We start from the raw sequence: 16,820 nt of genomic DNA, 5'->3' as shown, positions 1-16,820 counted from the left end.
CCAGCAGGACACAATTGCTTCATAAAAAAATCAATATCTGCCCACACACAGCACTGAGTCATCAATAAATGGCTTGATAATTACCCAAGAGTCCAAATGGATTGTTTCAGTTCATTCCTCTTGTCACTTGCTAAAATTCTGTCCTATTCGAGGTGTGGGATAGACTTCCATCCATCTTCTCAAAAAATAAGTGACTCATTTCCAACTGACAAGATAATTTTCCTCATGGTCTCCAGAAACTTTGCATCAAAACTGGAAAATAAATATTTTTAATTATATTTTAAAAATAACTTCTGTCCTATCAACCGTAATTGTGACAACTTGTCAGTATGGACTCCTGCTCAGTTTAGAAACATGGAAATCTCTGCAGAAAGTCTCCCAGACAACCAGGACGTAGATGTGTTTGTTTATGTGTCTGTCTGTTTTAAATTACACAAATCAAAGGCCAGCGGGTTGTGCTGGGGTCCTCAGGTCATTATAAATGAAATAGAGAAAAAAATGACAAGGGAGAGATTTAATTAAAGAGAGAGATTCTTGGAAAAGACTCTGCAGCCTGAAGTCTCCACGCTCCACCCCCCACTCCTTCTCATTTCCTTCAAGTCTTCTTTTTTTTTTTTTTTTAATTGTATTGTGGTAAGAACACTTGACAAGAGATCTACACCCACATTTTTAAGTGTACTACGCTGTGGTGTTGACCACGGGCACAATGTTGGACCGCAAGTCTCCAGATCTTACTCATCTTGCTTAACTTTATGCCCCTTGGTTAGTAACTCCCCATTTCGCCCCTGCCCAGCCCTTGGCAACCACCATTCTACTCTTCGATTCTGTGAATTTGACTATTTTAGGTATTTCATTTAAGTGGAATCGTGCAGTATTTGTCTTTTTGTAACTGGTTCATTTCATTTAGCACAATGTCTTCAAGATTCATCTATGTTCTCCCATATTGAAGCAATTTCTTCCTTTTGAAGGCTGACTTCGTATTCCATGGTATGTATAGACCACATCTTCCTTATTCATCTATCTGTGGGTGGACGTTTAGGTTGTTTCCACATCTCAGCTTGCATGAATAATGCTGTAATGGACATGAGAGTGCCAATATCTCTTCCAGATCCTGATTTCAGTTCTTTTGGATAGAGACCCAGAAGTGGAGTTACTGAATCATCTGGTAGCTCCATTTTTAATTTTTTGAGGAACCTCCATACTGTTTTCCACAGTGGCTGCACCTATTTACCTTCCCACCAGCCGTGCACAAGGGTTCCAGTTCCAAGGACAATATCACAGTGCCAGGAAGTAGACGTGAGACCGGGAAGCAGGGCAGGGATTCAAACCTACCAGCTCTGATCTTAGTCTAGATCTTTCCTGAGGGCAGCATTTGAAGGTGAGGGAAGGAGGCTGGGGCACATGACACACAGAATATACACTCTACATCCAAAGTAGGTTCATTTCTCTGCCCGGTGCTGGCAGCATCATGAACTCAGCCACCCCATCAGGATGAGTCTCCTCTACCCACGGCTGGGAAGGAGGACACCACATGACAGCGACATGCCTGGGAGGAACCACTGCTGAGCCACTTTCAGACATTTCTAGATCCCAAGGACAACAGCCAGCATGACTGAGGATTTGCAACTGCAGCCTAACGATTGTGCTATCACAAAACAAAACAAAAAAAGTTAACTCGAATATATGGAAACTTTTAGCATTTCTCTCTCTTTTTTAATATTGGAATATTTTAAGTATACAAAAAATAGAAAAAAAGATAGCAAACACCCACTTACACATTATTCTGTTAAGAAATATTGACTAGTAACCGTAATTGTTTAAGGCTTTTTAATCAATATATTTGATACTAGCTTTCACAATTGTTTTCTGATTCCATTTGTAAAAGTCACTACTACTCTGGAACTTATATTATTATTAATGACATTTTAATTTTTAATTTTATATTTTCATGTACATAGATAATAAGAGTGATCTTGTGTGTCATTAGATTTACATGAATAGCAAAATTCTGAATGTGTTCTTCTGCAATGTTTTTCTATTCAAATAGAACAGAAAAACATTTCTTTTTTCTTTTTAAAGTCTTTAAAAATTTTACTCACTCTCTTCCTCCCACTTCTGGCAAACATCAATCTGTTCTCTGTATCTTTGAGTTTGTTCTGGGGGGTCTTTTTTTTTAGACTCTGTGTATATAAGTGACATTATACAGTATTTGTCTTTCTCTGTCTGACTTGTTTCACTTTGCTTAATGTCCTCAGGGTGCATCCATGTTATCACAAATGACAGGATTTTTTCCTTTCTAATGACTAAATAATACTCCTGTGTGTGTGACCATGTGTGTGTTGGTGTGTGTGTGTGACTGTGTATGTGCTGGTGCGTGTGTGTATACATCACACATCTTCTTTATCCATTCATACGTTGACAGACACTTAGGTTGTTTCTATATCTTGACTATTGTAAATAATGCTGCAATGAATATGGGGTGTAGATATCTTTTTAAGTTAATGATTTAGTTTCCTTAGAATAAATATCAGGAAGTGGAATTGCTGGATCTCATGGTAGTTCTAGTTTTAATTTTTTGAGGAAACTTCATACTATTTCCCAAAAACAGTATTTTTTTAATTCTATTTTTTAAAATAAATCCACATTGATATATGTGGATATAAATTATTCATCTTAACTTCTCCATAAAAATGCCATCACATGGTTATATCTCAATATCTTTAGTGAAACCTTTATTGATAGAAATTTATGTAGTTTTAAAACATGTATTTATTTGTAATAGCATAACCACAACTTTCTAACATTAGATACTTTAAAATGTCTATAATGTTCACCATACTTCTTCTGTAATATACTCTACTGGGATATATAGAGACATATATGGATAAATACATATGTGTGTGTGTCTGAGTATACACATACATACTTTTTTTAAATTTTTATATATTTTATTTTATCATTTTACATTTATTCATTACTGAATTTGATTTTCTAATGTATCATTTAAGACATTTACATCTATGATCCTTGGTGACTCTAGCCTTTACTTTTCCTTGTCTAGACGCCCCATGTTTCATTTAGGAACAAGGCTGTCTTAGATTTATAAATGTTGTTGAGACATTTTCCACTCTTTTAATGCTCTGGAACAGTTTGAAAATTATAGGAGTTATCTAACTCATGAAGGTTTGGTAAAATTGCCAGGAAAGTCAGCTGTCCCAGATACATTCCTGTGGGTAGTTCTGAGAATTAATTCAGGGCTTATATAGGTTTTTATATCTTCTTGTGTCAGTTTGGTTTTTTTGTTTTTGTGGGGCTTTTTTGCCAATAGCAAAATGTTTTCTGTTGATATTGGCTTATAATTTTTAAACTTTGCTCTTTCTGTCCCCATTTTACCCTCAATATTAATTTATATTTTCTTTGTCTTGATTGACTTTTCCAAGATTAGTTAATGTTCAAACATTCTTTGTAAAGCACCAGATTTATTATGGTTGTTGTTGACATTCTTGAAGGTTATTTATTGTATATTTCACTAATTTCTTGTCTTATGTTTTATTTCTTTCCATCAATTTATTCCATTAATTGTTTCTTCTAATTGAAGTTCAATGCTTGGCTCATTAATTTTTAATCTTTCTTCTTTTATGATCTAGATTTGAGATAATAAAATTCCCTGGAAGAATTCTCTAAACTGCATCTTTAAAGTTTTAGCACATACGTTTCCATTACACTTTGGTTCCAAATGTCTTTAGTTTCATTAGGTTTCATCCTTTTATGACCAATGAGATATATAAAATACTTTTAATAGTTGTTTCTAATGCATAGTTATTTTATCTGAGTAGTATTTATTGATTTTAAATGTTTATGTTGGTCAGAGAGTCAGAGAATTTGTTTTCTGCAATATCAGAATGGCTTCTATATTCAAAAAATGACAAAGTTATTGATAATCGCAGTATTAATCTTCAAAGACCTTGAAAGAATACAAATCAACATCAGAATTTTCTAAAGGGTCAGTGGAACTTAGAACAAGTCACATCGGATCATGCTCACAGCTCCATAACAGGACAAAACCAGGTGACACAAGTCATTAGGAGCCCTAGGGTGATGCCAGATTATAAGCAATTTTGAAGCATTACTCTCAGTGTTGTTCTTTTAAGCAGTTCCAAGGCCAGCTGAGAAATTCTGGAATAAAATGCTTCACTGTAATGAAGCTCCAACCAAAATAACATTTGTCTTAAAGTTTAAAGAGTTTAGATTCTGTCCAGTATAAAACATTCGCGGGCTAGTAGGGGAAGCACCGTCTCCACCACACGACCAGGCAGTGGTGTGAACTGAGCAGCAGGGTCTCCAGGACGTTACATCAGGAGAGTTCTGTGTTATGATGCTTTCCCCGCTGCTCCTGGGAGGGCGGGGCAAAGGCAGGGCGGCCACTGCCGGGGACCAGGTGAGGAAGAATCAGCACAATTTAAGGCCAAACTTATGTAAGGACTGTCCACAGAGAAAGGTCCTATCGTCCCTCTCCCATTTTCAGCACCAATCAGATGCCTAATGGATACAAGGAACATCCCTGGATTCTTCCCCAAATCAAATACAAGACACATGGTTGATGTGATCATAAGGGGAAAAAAATGAGACCTAAAAATAGGTAAGAGGTAGAACTACCTACCATACAGAAGGAAGGCCTGGGCTCACAATGAGCAGTGAGGGGACTCCTACCCCCAAAGCACAGACCCAGCATCGCAGCAGTGCCTCCCTCCTGGGGCCCAGCCCTGTGCACAAGGTGGCTCTCAGCCAGCGACTGTGACCCTTTTCATCTATTGTTCACTAAATAGTGGTTCAGGAATTAGTTCATGGGATGAGGCTAAAGATTATGAACTTGGTTGCACAGAGCAGGTTGTATCTATGAGGAAACACTCTCCTGGAAATACCTACATATTATTTTTTAGTTTAAGTTATAGTTAAATAGAAGGGGCTGCCTGAAAGTCGACCTATGAGAGTAGGCAAGAGGAGGGGAGGAAGTCGCTTTGCAATGAGCCACTGTTACATGCAGCAACCTATCCTTCATTAGCTCATGTAATCCTCCAAGAGACTGAGTGTTTGTACAAGGATCCCTGTTTTTGCAGGAAAATCTCGTTGCAATGCAGAGATCGGTGGACTTATCCCGGGAATGGCTGAGCTACGAACTCGTTTCCCTGCCTCCAAAAGCCACCATTTCAGGCTGATGCCCAAAACTTAGGAAAATGTGAGCCAAATCTAATACCAAGAAGCAGAAAATAAGATCTCCCAAAATTCCTGGCAGTGCGAAGATTCCCCAGAGTGGTGTGCTGGAGATTCACGCCCACTCCCTCTCTCCTCCTGGCCTGCACTGTCTCCATGTGCCTTGCTTACCTCACCCTGCTCACCACCCTCTCCAGTCTCCACCAACCCTGGGGACTTCCAGCTCAACGGAGAGGCTGCCTTTCTGAGAAACCAGCATCTGCTTGGTGCTTCCAGGGTGCTCAGGTGCAGTGAGATGTCGGGTGCCCCCCAGAAGATCTGCCCACCTGCAACCCCAAAAGGTTATCCTCATAAGGGCCTCTGCAGATGTCACAGAGGTGACGCTAGTGAGAGGAGATGATCTTGGACTAGGGTGGGCACTGTGACAAGGGTCCTTATACAGGACAGAAAAGGAAAAGACAGAGAGGGGACAGCCATATGACAACAGAGGCAGAGACTGGAGGGACACATCTGCAAGCCATGGGATGCCAACACGTCCCCAGAAGCTGGGCAGATTCTCCCCATGTCCTTCAGAAGGAACCCCTTCCTTGATCTTGGACTTCTGACTCCCAGAACTGTGTAAGAATAAATGTCCACTGTTTCCAGCCACCCAGTGAGTCGTCCTTTGCTATGGCAGCCCTGAGACACCATGTGCTGCACCCCCCCCGCCCCCCGCCAAGACGGCTCGTGCTGCTGGCTACACGCGGCCCCCTCACACCTGTGCCCGTGCCTCTTTGCGCTCACCTCCCCGGAGTTCAGCCCGGTGTGTGGCACATCTGGGACACTCAAAAGAGGTCTGTGAGTGACTGCCTTCCCTGTCCTGGGCTGCATTGCAGTAAACCACCCTCTCCTCTAGCCTGCAGAGAACAAGAGCAGCCTCTCCCATTTCTTATGAACAACCACAGCCTGGTATTTTGCAGACAGCTCACTATCCCACTTTGTGCCTTTCAATAACTCAGGACAGTCATTGCTCTCGCCACTTCACAGATGGGAGAGCAGAGAAGCGAGGAGCTCGGACACCCGAGCCAGAGTCTGCTGGGCCGTGCCTGTTGGGGGTCTGAGTCACACAAGCCCAGTTCCTGACCATGGGGCTCCTCAACTCCAGCTCACGCTGTTGACAGGATTCACGAGTCATGTTAATCACCTTGTGCTCAGCGCAATTTCATCTGTCACTTTGTCTGACATGGACTTGTCCAGAGGCAGCCTTTTGGGAGATGGATGGATACAAGGTCAGTGCACTGCTCCAGCGGGAGCCAAGGAGAGGCGACCAGAAAGGGAACAATACTGCCCCCTTGACACCAATTGCTGATGGCATTGCAGCTGCCTCAGTCTCTGAGAAGCCACTGGGACCAGGGAGCGCACCTGCCCTAGATACAAGGACACCTTGGCACACCCCTCTCAGTCCTTCACCCCAGGGAGCAGCTGTCCAGCTTCCTCTCCAGGTCTTCCTGTGGGATCCTCCTCTCCTTGGAAGCTTTTTCCCTTATTGTGAATGTGTCAGACTCTATCTTGTGTGTACGAATCTCAAGACAGCAAATGGGACCCACTGCAGTGAAATCAATACCTTATTCACTGTTTGCACATCGTGTGTAGAGAGACAGGCACTAAAACAAAGCATTAGCAATATTTTTTATTGGATGATAGCCAGAGTGGAGGGAAGATATGTTTTAATTTCCCTTCTTTATGAGTTTCCAGGGAGACCAGTCAGATAATGAAGGTCTTGTTCTATCAAAAGCGTGCCCCTCCGCCTCTCTTGGTCGGTTTACTATTAAATCACCGTTCACACATCACTCTCCGTCGCTGTTGGTTGTAAATGTGTCCACAATGGTACCCTTAGATGATCATGCTGTTTGGAAACCTGCGCTCCCAGCAATGTCTCTGCAGGCAGCAACCATACTGTTCTCCAAATTAAAGAAAAGGAGCCAAAAAAAGAAAAATGCGGGTCAGATGAAAGCTATCATGGGGAGTGTGAGTTCCACGTGGTCCTTATTTTTCCTGCTCACTGTCAAAGCAATGGCAAACACCAGTAATCTTTTCTAGCTCTTCCATGCAAGTCCATTTGAATCCTAGCCACACACCGCAAAGCCTCGCCTCGTCTCAAATGTATCAGCAAGGATAGGAGTCGACCTTGCTCAGCGGGAGTGGACAAACAGCGCCTGTGCCAGGCTGTAGCCGAGATAAATCCCCTCCTCCCCAAGGGAGCTGGCGCTTTGGGAAGCTGCATGGACCAGAACATCAAGCTGTCCTAAACTGTCTCCACACCTGAACCTGTCCCGAGTTCCAAACACCCAGGGCTCCTCTGGGACTGGCCTGCGGTTCCTTCAAGCCCACTGTCCCCAGTGCTCTTCACTGTGCACAGCATCCAGGGCTTCTCAAATTGTAGGGCTCCTCAGGCACTCAGGTGAGACTGTGACTCTGTCGTCAGATGGGTGATCTGAGTAAATTAGCTTCCCACGCACACTATCCAGTGAGCGTTGTCAACTAAATGACCCAAGCATAGAGCTTCCTCTGTGATTCTTAGTTCAAATTATCCTAGCCGTTACAAAGCTCTTCAGTCTGCTTAAAACCGTCTTTACCACCAATTCTTCCAGAACAGGACACAACACATTAAAGACGTTATTGCTGTTTTAGTGGGCACTAGAGATCTTTGTCCCGGCGGTCATCGACACAGCCCAACCTGACTTGAAAACTGGTTCTTGGACTGAGATCGGAAAACAGCAGAAAAGGGAATGTTTCTCCTTCACCTTCAAGGTCCCCAACCTACATCTTTTCCACGTCCTTTCCTTCCACCATTTTTTTTGTTTTAAATCTTCCCTCTGCCCATTTCCTGTTTAATCTGCTCTCAGTAAAAGAATCAAATTCTTTTTTGAGAAAAAGATGAGAATTAACCTTTTATTCCCTTCCAGTTTTATTGAGATATGATTGGCATACAGCACTGTATATTGGGGGTGGTAAATAATTGTTTTTTTTTTAATGGAAGTACTGGGCATTGAACCCAGGACCTCGTGTTTGCTCGGCACATCTCTGCCCCTCAAGGATTAACGTTTTGACTTTAACTGTTGAATATTTAAGATGCCCCAGGAATAGCCAAACCAATGGCCACTTATGCATGTGTGGCCTCTCCCGACTGCCCAACCTCTGACCTCCTCCTCCCACCTCTGATGCCAGACGACCCCCTAGGCTTTTCTCCCCCCTTTGGTCCTTGGACACCGGCTTTAGGGCTCTCCCGCTCTCCTGGTGACATCACTTTCCCGAGTTCTGTGGCCACCCCCGGCGCTGTTACCTGCACACCTATGACAAAGCCAGCATTCAGCTCTGCCCCAATCTTACTCTTCTTTTTAACCTGGGAAGGATTAATGTTCTGAATCATTGGCATTCTCAGAGTCCAGACCGGAGACCCCTCTAGATAAGCCAAAGGAAGTGACCTCTGGTTGAAGAACTTCAAACACCAACTGACTATGGTCCATTCCTGTTCTCCAGGTCCCCTCCTGCCTCCCACTCCCACCTCAAATCGCAGCCCACAAGCCCCCTCCCAGGTCAGCATAAGTGGAAGGCATCTGCCTTTCCTATGATCATGGGGAACCTCCAATTTCCTTAGTGTGTGGTGGCTCTGGGGGATCAGAGCAAGGGGGACGTCACAGTAGGATTTTTGGTAGTAAGTGTTTTAGTCTTTCCAATCAGATGTCATTGGCAAGGAGGGAAAACATAGACACACCAAAAGAGTGCAAAGGTTGGCACGTGTCAGCAACCCTTTTCCTCCACTCTCGGGGCCTGGTGGTTCTCTCTCCTCCTGACTCCATTTCCAGCATCTTCACTCCATCGTCCTTGTGTACACCACCCTCCCCAGCCATCTTTTCTGCAGACAGCACCAGGGCCCTCGCTGTCCCGGGATTTCTTAGCGGGACACTCAGTCTTGCAGAGCTGAGGTTACAAACTCAACAACCAGTGAGCAAAGTGCATTTTTCTCACCCTGAGCTTTTAATCTTTCAATTACTTGCACATATTTAAAACCAAGGGCATTAACATCTGCATTTCCGGATTTTCTCCATAAGCAAAATATCTGGCAACGCTTAGTCTGCATTTCCAACTGGCCAGAGCCAGGGGGTGACCTCTCGGTGCGACTCACCCGGTGTATTGACTGCATGCCTCCCCACGCACCAGTAATCTCTGTGGTTTGTTGACTGTTTCGGGCTGAATGTGTCCTCCCCAAATTCACATGTTGAATTCTAATCTTCAGTGTGATGGTCTTTGGAAGTGGAGCCTTTGGGAAGTAAGTAGGTCGTGAGGGTGGAGCCCTCATGAATGAGGTCAGTTCCCTTTATAAGACGAGGCCAGAGAGTGAGCTAGCGTTCTTTCCACCATGTGAGGACGCAGTGGAAAGGCAGCTGACTTCCTGGAAGAGAGCTCTCACCAGAACCCGACAGTGCTGGCACCCTGATCTCTGGCTTTTTGCCTCCAGAAGTGTGAGAACTGAATGTCTGCCGATTGTAAGTCACCCAGCTTATGATGTTTTGTTATAAAAGCCCAAGCTAAGATACTAATCAAGTAATCAGCAAACTCACAAGGTGGTGAGTTGCTCACCAGTGGAATCCTGCGTCAAGGATGGAGTCACTATCCACAGAGACATCTCTAAATTGCCAGGGACCATCTGAGTCATAAAATACTGCTGCTCTGATTTAGCGGGTCTGGGGTACAGCCTGGGCACTGGGATTTCTAACGGTTTCCCTGGTGATTCTCACATCCAGACAAGATCAAGACCCGTGGCCTCGAGGATTCCTGCTTCTCCTGGACAGTAAACCATGTGGCCTATTGGATCTCTTTCCGTTTTAAGAATCCACTATTCTCTGAATTCCTTCTTTAGTCTATTGAGAATCTTTTTTTAATTTTCGTTCAAAGAAGACTTGCGAGCAATAGTCAGAAATGTGTTTTCCCAGCTTCATGGAGATAGAAGTGACATATAGCATTGTGTAAGTTTAAAGTGTACAATATGTTGATTTGATACGTTTACATATTGCAAAATGATTACACTATAGTGTTAGCTAACCCTCCCACCATGCCACATAATTACCATTTATTTTTGTGTGGTGAAAATGTGTTCTTTTTGAGCTTCTCTAATTCAAAAGGGGAAAAAAAACACTGATGTGATTGAAACTGCAAGCTGGTAAAAGTAGTAATTTGCATTTCAGCGGTTACACTGAATTGACATTCAGGGATTAATTATTTGGGCGAGGGGCGTCTTGCATTTGAGGTAGCTACTGTCAAGAAGGATGAGAATTGAGTAAGGTTAAACAGCCAGGTATTAGAGCTTTCTTTACATAGGTTAAAAAATAGTCCACTGGACAGTGAGAATGGAACAGTGAGTAGCAGATGAAGGACAGTTGAAGGACACAACATTTCTTTAATAGTAAATGATGGATAAGCATCTCTACATGGGTCACCTTATTACCCCTGTACCATGACCAAGATAGTGGTAGAATTATTCTCAGATGGCAGGTGAGGAAACAGAAAACTTGAGAGGTTAATTTGTCCAGGGTGACACAGCCAGGAAGGAACAGAACCAAGACAGGTCCTTCTACAATCTGAGAGTTGGACAACCATGCTCCCTCACCTGCCCGGGGTGAGGAGAGAGCTGGACAGAAGTCTGTATGCCCAAAGAGCTGCCCAGCTGGCGTCACTCAGCTCCACTTGCTCACCAGGGTCATGGCCAGAAAGAAGCATGCAGACCTGGAGCCCATGGGACAAGTGAAGGTCAGGGTCCATAGAGAGGGAAGCCAGCTAAGTTCCCAAGGCCTACTCCTCCAACAACCATGTAAATGTCTGCTTAATTACAGTCCTACCACCAAAATATCCACCCCCCTTCTTTGGCAGGATAAGGTCTCTGTGGAGAAGGACCCCCCCCCACCCCCAATCACACTTAGCTACCCATGTCTTGCAAGCTGCTGGAAGCAGAATTCACACAGATGGCTTTGCCTGCCTGCTCTCAGCATCACTCTGTGCTTAGTACCAAAAGTCTGAGATGCAGCCAATGGACATGACACACCACCTGGACATCCCCTGGCTGGCCCTGAGATTCCAACCATCTGCATGGCCCCTCATGCATCTGAAAGCACCCTGCAGTGAGCATGGTAACAGGACATGGTGGCCTGGCTCTTATCTTCCCCATGATGAAGCAGATACTCAACCACTGTGTCTTCAGAGACAAGGCGAAATGTGACACTGGATAATGTCATTTGTGATAGAAGGTGTTGCTTCTTGGCATGTGGCTGGCAAGCACAACACAAGGAGCTTTAGAGGACACAGTAATTTGTCTGGATCTTTGCACAATAATCACATTAGAAGGATGCCAGAAGCACAGGGTGAAAACTTAGTAAGTGTGGGCAAAGCTTGGTGACCTATTTATCCCTTGTAATGGCAATACAATAAAACAGATAGGAAATTTCCATCTAACTAGTAAGAGCAAACTCTATTCATAGGAAGAAATCCCAAATTTTAGGATGTTTGGAACTCCAGATGCCTCTGGGAAACCAGTAGGAAATGAAGTAAAAAGGTCAGCAGAGAGCAGAGCATGAAGTCCCATGTGTACATGGTATTCCACTTGCTCACTCCTTGCTATCCTCCTCTGTTTTTGCATGAATGTTTTCTGTGATCTGACCTTCACAGCCTGACATGAATGCTGTCTCCAGTTTATCCTTCTCTTATCTGGATATTTTAGGCCAATTAGGAACTGTCCACTGATCACCTAGCATGTGAATAAAACACTACAAGGCCACATCAGATAGTTGTTTGAGGTTTTATTTTTTTAACAACCCCCTCCACTAATTTCAGCAAGCCAGACACACCTTCCCATGGGAGATCAGCTGGGAGGCTCATAACTGTGCTGCAGACAATGAGCACTTTAAATAAAACTGCAGTCTTCTGAACACCCCCTCACTTCCACTCTCTGGGCTCCAGCCCTTCTGATTGCACCCACATCCACTTGGCCTTTTGATGAGGAAAGGTGCATCATAAGTCTTCAACTACTAAACTGTACTGGATCCCAGTTTTGTTGGAGGGAAGATAATCACGGATATCACTATCCTTTCTGGTGTTTATCTCATTTTAGCTTCTTCACATATAGGAGGAGTATAGGAATATCACTATAAAGTAGCAAAAGAATATAAGTTATCGCTGGGTTATAGCACCCCCTACTGCCAGTGCTCTTATGAATCCAGATTATTGACCAGTTTTCAAAGATGCAAGTGCTCCATAACTAAGATAAACAAGAGTGTGAGAAGCCTGGGGGTTTCCTGGATCTGGGAGGGGAGAGCACTGTCTCTAGGGACAGATGCAATCACAATTCAGAGAAAAAGAGAGACCAAATCTTAATACAGCACAGTCGTTAATCTCTTGACTAAACTAAATTCTAAAAAAGTGTGATTTGCTCTTATGGGCTTACTGTTTTTAAAAAAACCTCACATCTCATAAGATATCCTCTTTTAAAATCCAGTTATAAAGCTTCATCCAAGTGTAGCGCAGGTGGGAGAACTAGTTCCAAGCTCAGTTTTCCCAAAGGGTAATAGAGCCCAACCTATATTCTCACTTAAAACATTAGCAGAGCACTGAGTCTTCCAATAGGTGCTTTTTTAAAAAAAAAAGTCTACCACTTGGTATTTATTTCAAAGTCACAAAGATCAAGCTTTGTGAAAGAACCAACCACCATAACTACAAAACAAAAAAACAAAACAAAACAAAACATTAATGCCCATAAACGTAAGCAGTTGGAGACCAGGTCAGCACCTGGACAGCTCCAAGCCTCTCAGTCTCTCTCCTCAACCTGGCATGATTTGAAGTTTAATTTCACGACCGCTAGGACTCGACTGAGAATGTCACTGAAGCTGTCAGTCCTTCCTTTGACCAATCCAGTGGCCTGTCCTTGGTCTTCACCTCTGAGCCTCTCTTCAGAGCCTTAACGCTCCCGGGCAGAACCTCCTTTCTTGCGGTTCTCCCCCTCTGGGTTCCCCTCCACGTCACTGCTGTCAAGGAATTCTTAGCCTCTGCCTTCCTCTCTCCTCATTCCTCTCGGAGTTCCCATTCACTCATATGGCTGCAACCATGGACCCCAAACGTAGATCTGAACATCTTCCTCGGAGTCTCTCCTAATCACTAGTCCCCGCTCCCCACTTTCTACTGTTCACCCCCCAGTGACGTTGCTTAATCATGTCTAGCTCAACAGGCTCTGAAGTTGAACTTAGAATTTCCCCAATTAACTCTACCTCCAAATATTTCTATTCTCCACTGTTTTTCAGTCTCCTAATTGAAAGAGTTTCCTTAAATAACTCCCTTTTATATTTTCAGCAGGTGATTTTTAGGTCTCCTCTTTTAAAGCCTCTTCTATCTGCATTTTGTTTTGATTTGCACTGCCATATTCATTACTCATGCGTGAACTTTTGCAGTTATGTCCTGTCTCTATCCTCTTTCCCTCCAGTTCACTTTTTCTTACTATTACAAGATTAATCATCATAGAATCCTGCTTTGAACAAGTCACCCTCTGCTGAACAACCATGAATGACTGCTCATTGTCTGCCAGGTAATGTGTAACCCCTCAGCCTGAAACTCACATGATTTCACCTATGACCCTCCCAATCATTATATTTTCTTTTCATTATTTCCTCATTTATTTCTTCAGTGCCTACTATGTGCAGGCACAGGGCTACATACTGGCTATTTACCATTTCCTTAAATTATCACAACAACCTGCCAAGATAGATAGATAGATGCTAATGTTCTTTTTTTTTTTTTTTTTTTTTTTTTTTTTTGCAGATGAGAGAGATGAGACAGCAAAGCAAGGGGAAACTGCAGCAGTCTCATGCACTGAACTCCACAGCTGTGGTCTTAACCACAAAACACATTGTCATCCATATCATCAATAGTTTTGTCCTAATGGATAAACATATAGCTCTATGTATTGAACAAGTGTTCAATGGACTTAATATATTCAGATTGGCTGCAAACTTCCAGGTTTCACATCATCTTTGCAACAATGCTCAGAGCAATAGCTCCACAAAGTTCATTAAATCACAATGCCAAGATTTTCTTCTTTTGAATGCTAATAAAGTTCCCTCACATCCCTCACTTCTTATCATTGAAAGAAGTACCGGGTTAATGACAACAGTGAGAACTGCAGTTTTGTATTTTATTTATGAAATCAGGCACAGTCCATGGACGATCCCAGGTCTTGGTCAAGATCAACACTGAGCATCGTTAGACAATGTCAGGGTTAGAGATGGAGACCAGCCTCAAAATCCTAACACAGGGGGTGGAGTCACTGAGGGAATGCTGGTTCTCAGGGAGGAACACCAGCGCCAATTGTTTTCCAATTTTTCTCTAATTTTAAACACCGGTGAGGCATGATTAAAAGGTATCAGTGGACATTGTTAGTTCGCACCCCAAACATAAACCCCACAATTTAATCAAAAGTACCTTCCTGAAATAGAATGCATTATTTTTAAACTGTTCATTCTGTATAATTCAGTGTCTGATCTTGGAAGACCTGAGATACTTAACTGATAAGACTGCTGAGCTAAGTACAGCATTAATCTAATCATTTCTCAGTGCTACTCACTGAGGAAATCCTTGAGTGGAGATAACCCTCCCTCCAATAATGCAAACACAAGTTAGTGGACTCTGCTCTCGAGTAGCTTTTCTCTAAGTAGACAAGAGAATCTCCTCGACGCCAAGAAGATGCTGGCAAGTGATATGATGCTTCCAAGAACATAGCGTGCAAGATGACATGAGACTTGGTTGCAAAGATCAGTGAGTAGTTTCTAGAAATGCCTTTTTGATGCATTGATTAATAAGAAGGATGGAGACGTACAGATGGAACGGACAAAGATTTTGGGCAAAACAAGAAAACTGAGTCAGATCTCAGAGATGGGCTCCTACGTGGCTCAGAATAACAGGCCATTTAATTTGAGCAGAGCAGGGATTAAGCAGAAAGGTGAAGTGCGAGAGGAGGGGACGAAGTAGCTAGCACCTGAGGCCAAGGTATCTGGAATTTAATTGTCAATAATGGAAAGTGGAGACTTTTAATCACAAAGTAACATGATAGGAAATTTGATAGAAAGAATTCTCTCCTACACAAATACAAATAAGAAGCTGTAGAATGTGTTTGCCAGCACACGCTTGAGGAGCAGGTAACCCGAGTTCTTAGCCCAATGCTTGCACCATAGTAAGTATTCAGTAAAGGCATAACAATTACCAGTGTGACTAGTAACACTCTGGAGGATCAGAGGATGTTTGCATTGACACAAACAGATGAATAAGGAAGAATGGAGATGAGAAGAATGGATAGGTTCTATTTCGGTTGGTGAGGCTGAAGATACTGGTGGGAATCGGGTGGTGTTCACTAGATAAGATGAACTCAGACCTGGAGCTGGGGAGAAAGACTGGGGCCAGAAACCAGGAACTGAGATACATCCACACAGGTGAGAGCTGACTGCATTAAATGAAATGAGGTGTCAGGGAGAAGACAAGAAGCTCAGACGCCGATTCCTAGAGAAGACCTCGCCGTGAGGAACAGGATGGGAGACAAGCCTGAGAAGGACCAGCAGAGGTGGGGAAGGAAAATGCAAGGAGTTCATGATACAGAAACCAAGGACGAGAGAGTTGAAACAGAAAGGGAAGGCTGATTCCTCACGTGCCACACAGAGGTTGCCGCCAGTGAGAGCTGGGAAGAGGCCCATGACTCCATCTCTCTTAAGCCAGACTGAGCCCAAAGAGAATTTCAAAACATTTATTAGTTCTACAACATTTACAATCACAAGGAATTCATGAGAAAAGTAAATGCATTTAAATATTTACACTGAAGAATGATCTCTTCCAAATTCGAGACGACAGGAAAATAAAAGCTCAGTGTATTAACTATTTCCATGCCAAGAACCTGCTTTGGTCAGAGTAGTGCCCCTTGTTCAGCAAAAGCAACCTGCTTTGCGAAAAGCGGTTGAGTGCTTTGGGGTTCTACACCTGTCAGTTTTTTCTCTTTAGAACTGAGATCCTTTGGGAGATCTCAAAGGCGGTGGGTTTTTTGCAGGGAAGGTTTTATAAAGTGATTCTTACAAACCCATTGATTCTCTTCTCATTGACTCTCATTACATCTTGTTCACGTGACCATAAGTTAAGGATGTGATTATTTAGCATAAGTGAAGAGGAGGGAAAATCTATTCTTACTTTACTATCTTTATTTAAGACCTGTGTCTAGTGAGAATGAAACCAACAAGGAAGCCAATTTTGCTAAATTTTTGTTTACACTCCTATTTCCTGTATCGCATTCTACTTGCTGCCACTCCTCACCCATCCTGATAAATTAAGGCTGTCTTCTGTGGTCAGCTTAGAGAAAAACCATTAGCATTTCTAAACTTTACATCCCATTCAGACGTTGCTTTTGTTTTTAAATAAAGAAGTAGCCTTGGGCACCTTGAACACTACATAGTGAATTTTAAGAAAAAAAATATTAACAAAGTCTTTTATTATCGCTTTATGAATCAATGCTTTATGAATAATTTGAAAAGTGGTGCTAAGTATCTCACTTTCCT

Source organism: Camelus bactrianus, chromosome 3 (genome assembly GCF_048773025.1).
Source record: "Camelus bactrianus isolate YW-2024 breed Bactrian camel chromosome 3, ASM4877302v1, whole genome shotgun sequence".
NCBI lineage: Eukaryota > Metazoa > Chordata > Mammalia > Artiodactyla > Camelidae > Camelus > Camelus bactrianus.
This window is presented reverse-complemented; position numbering follows the sequence as displayed.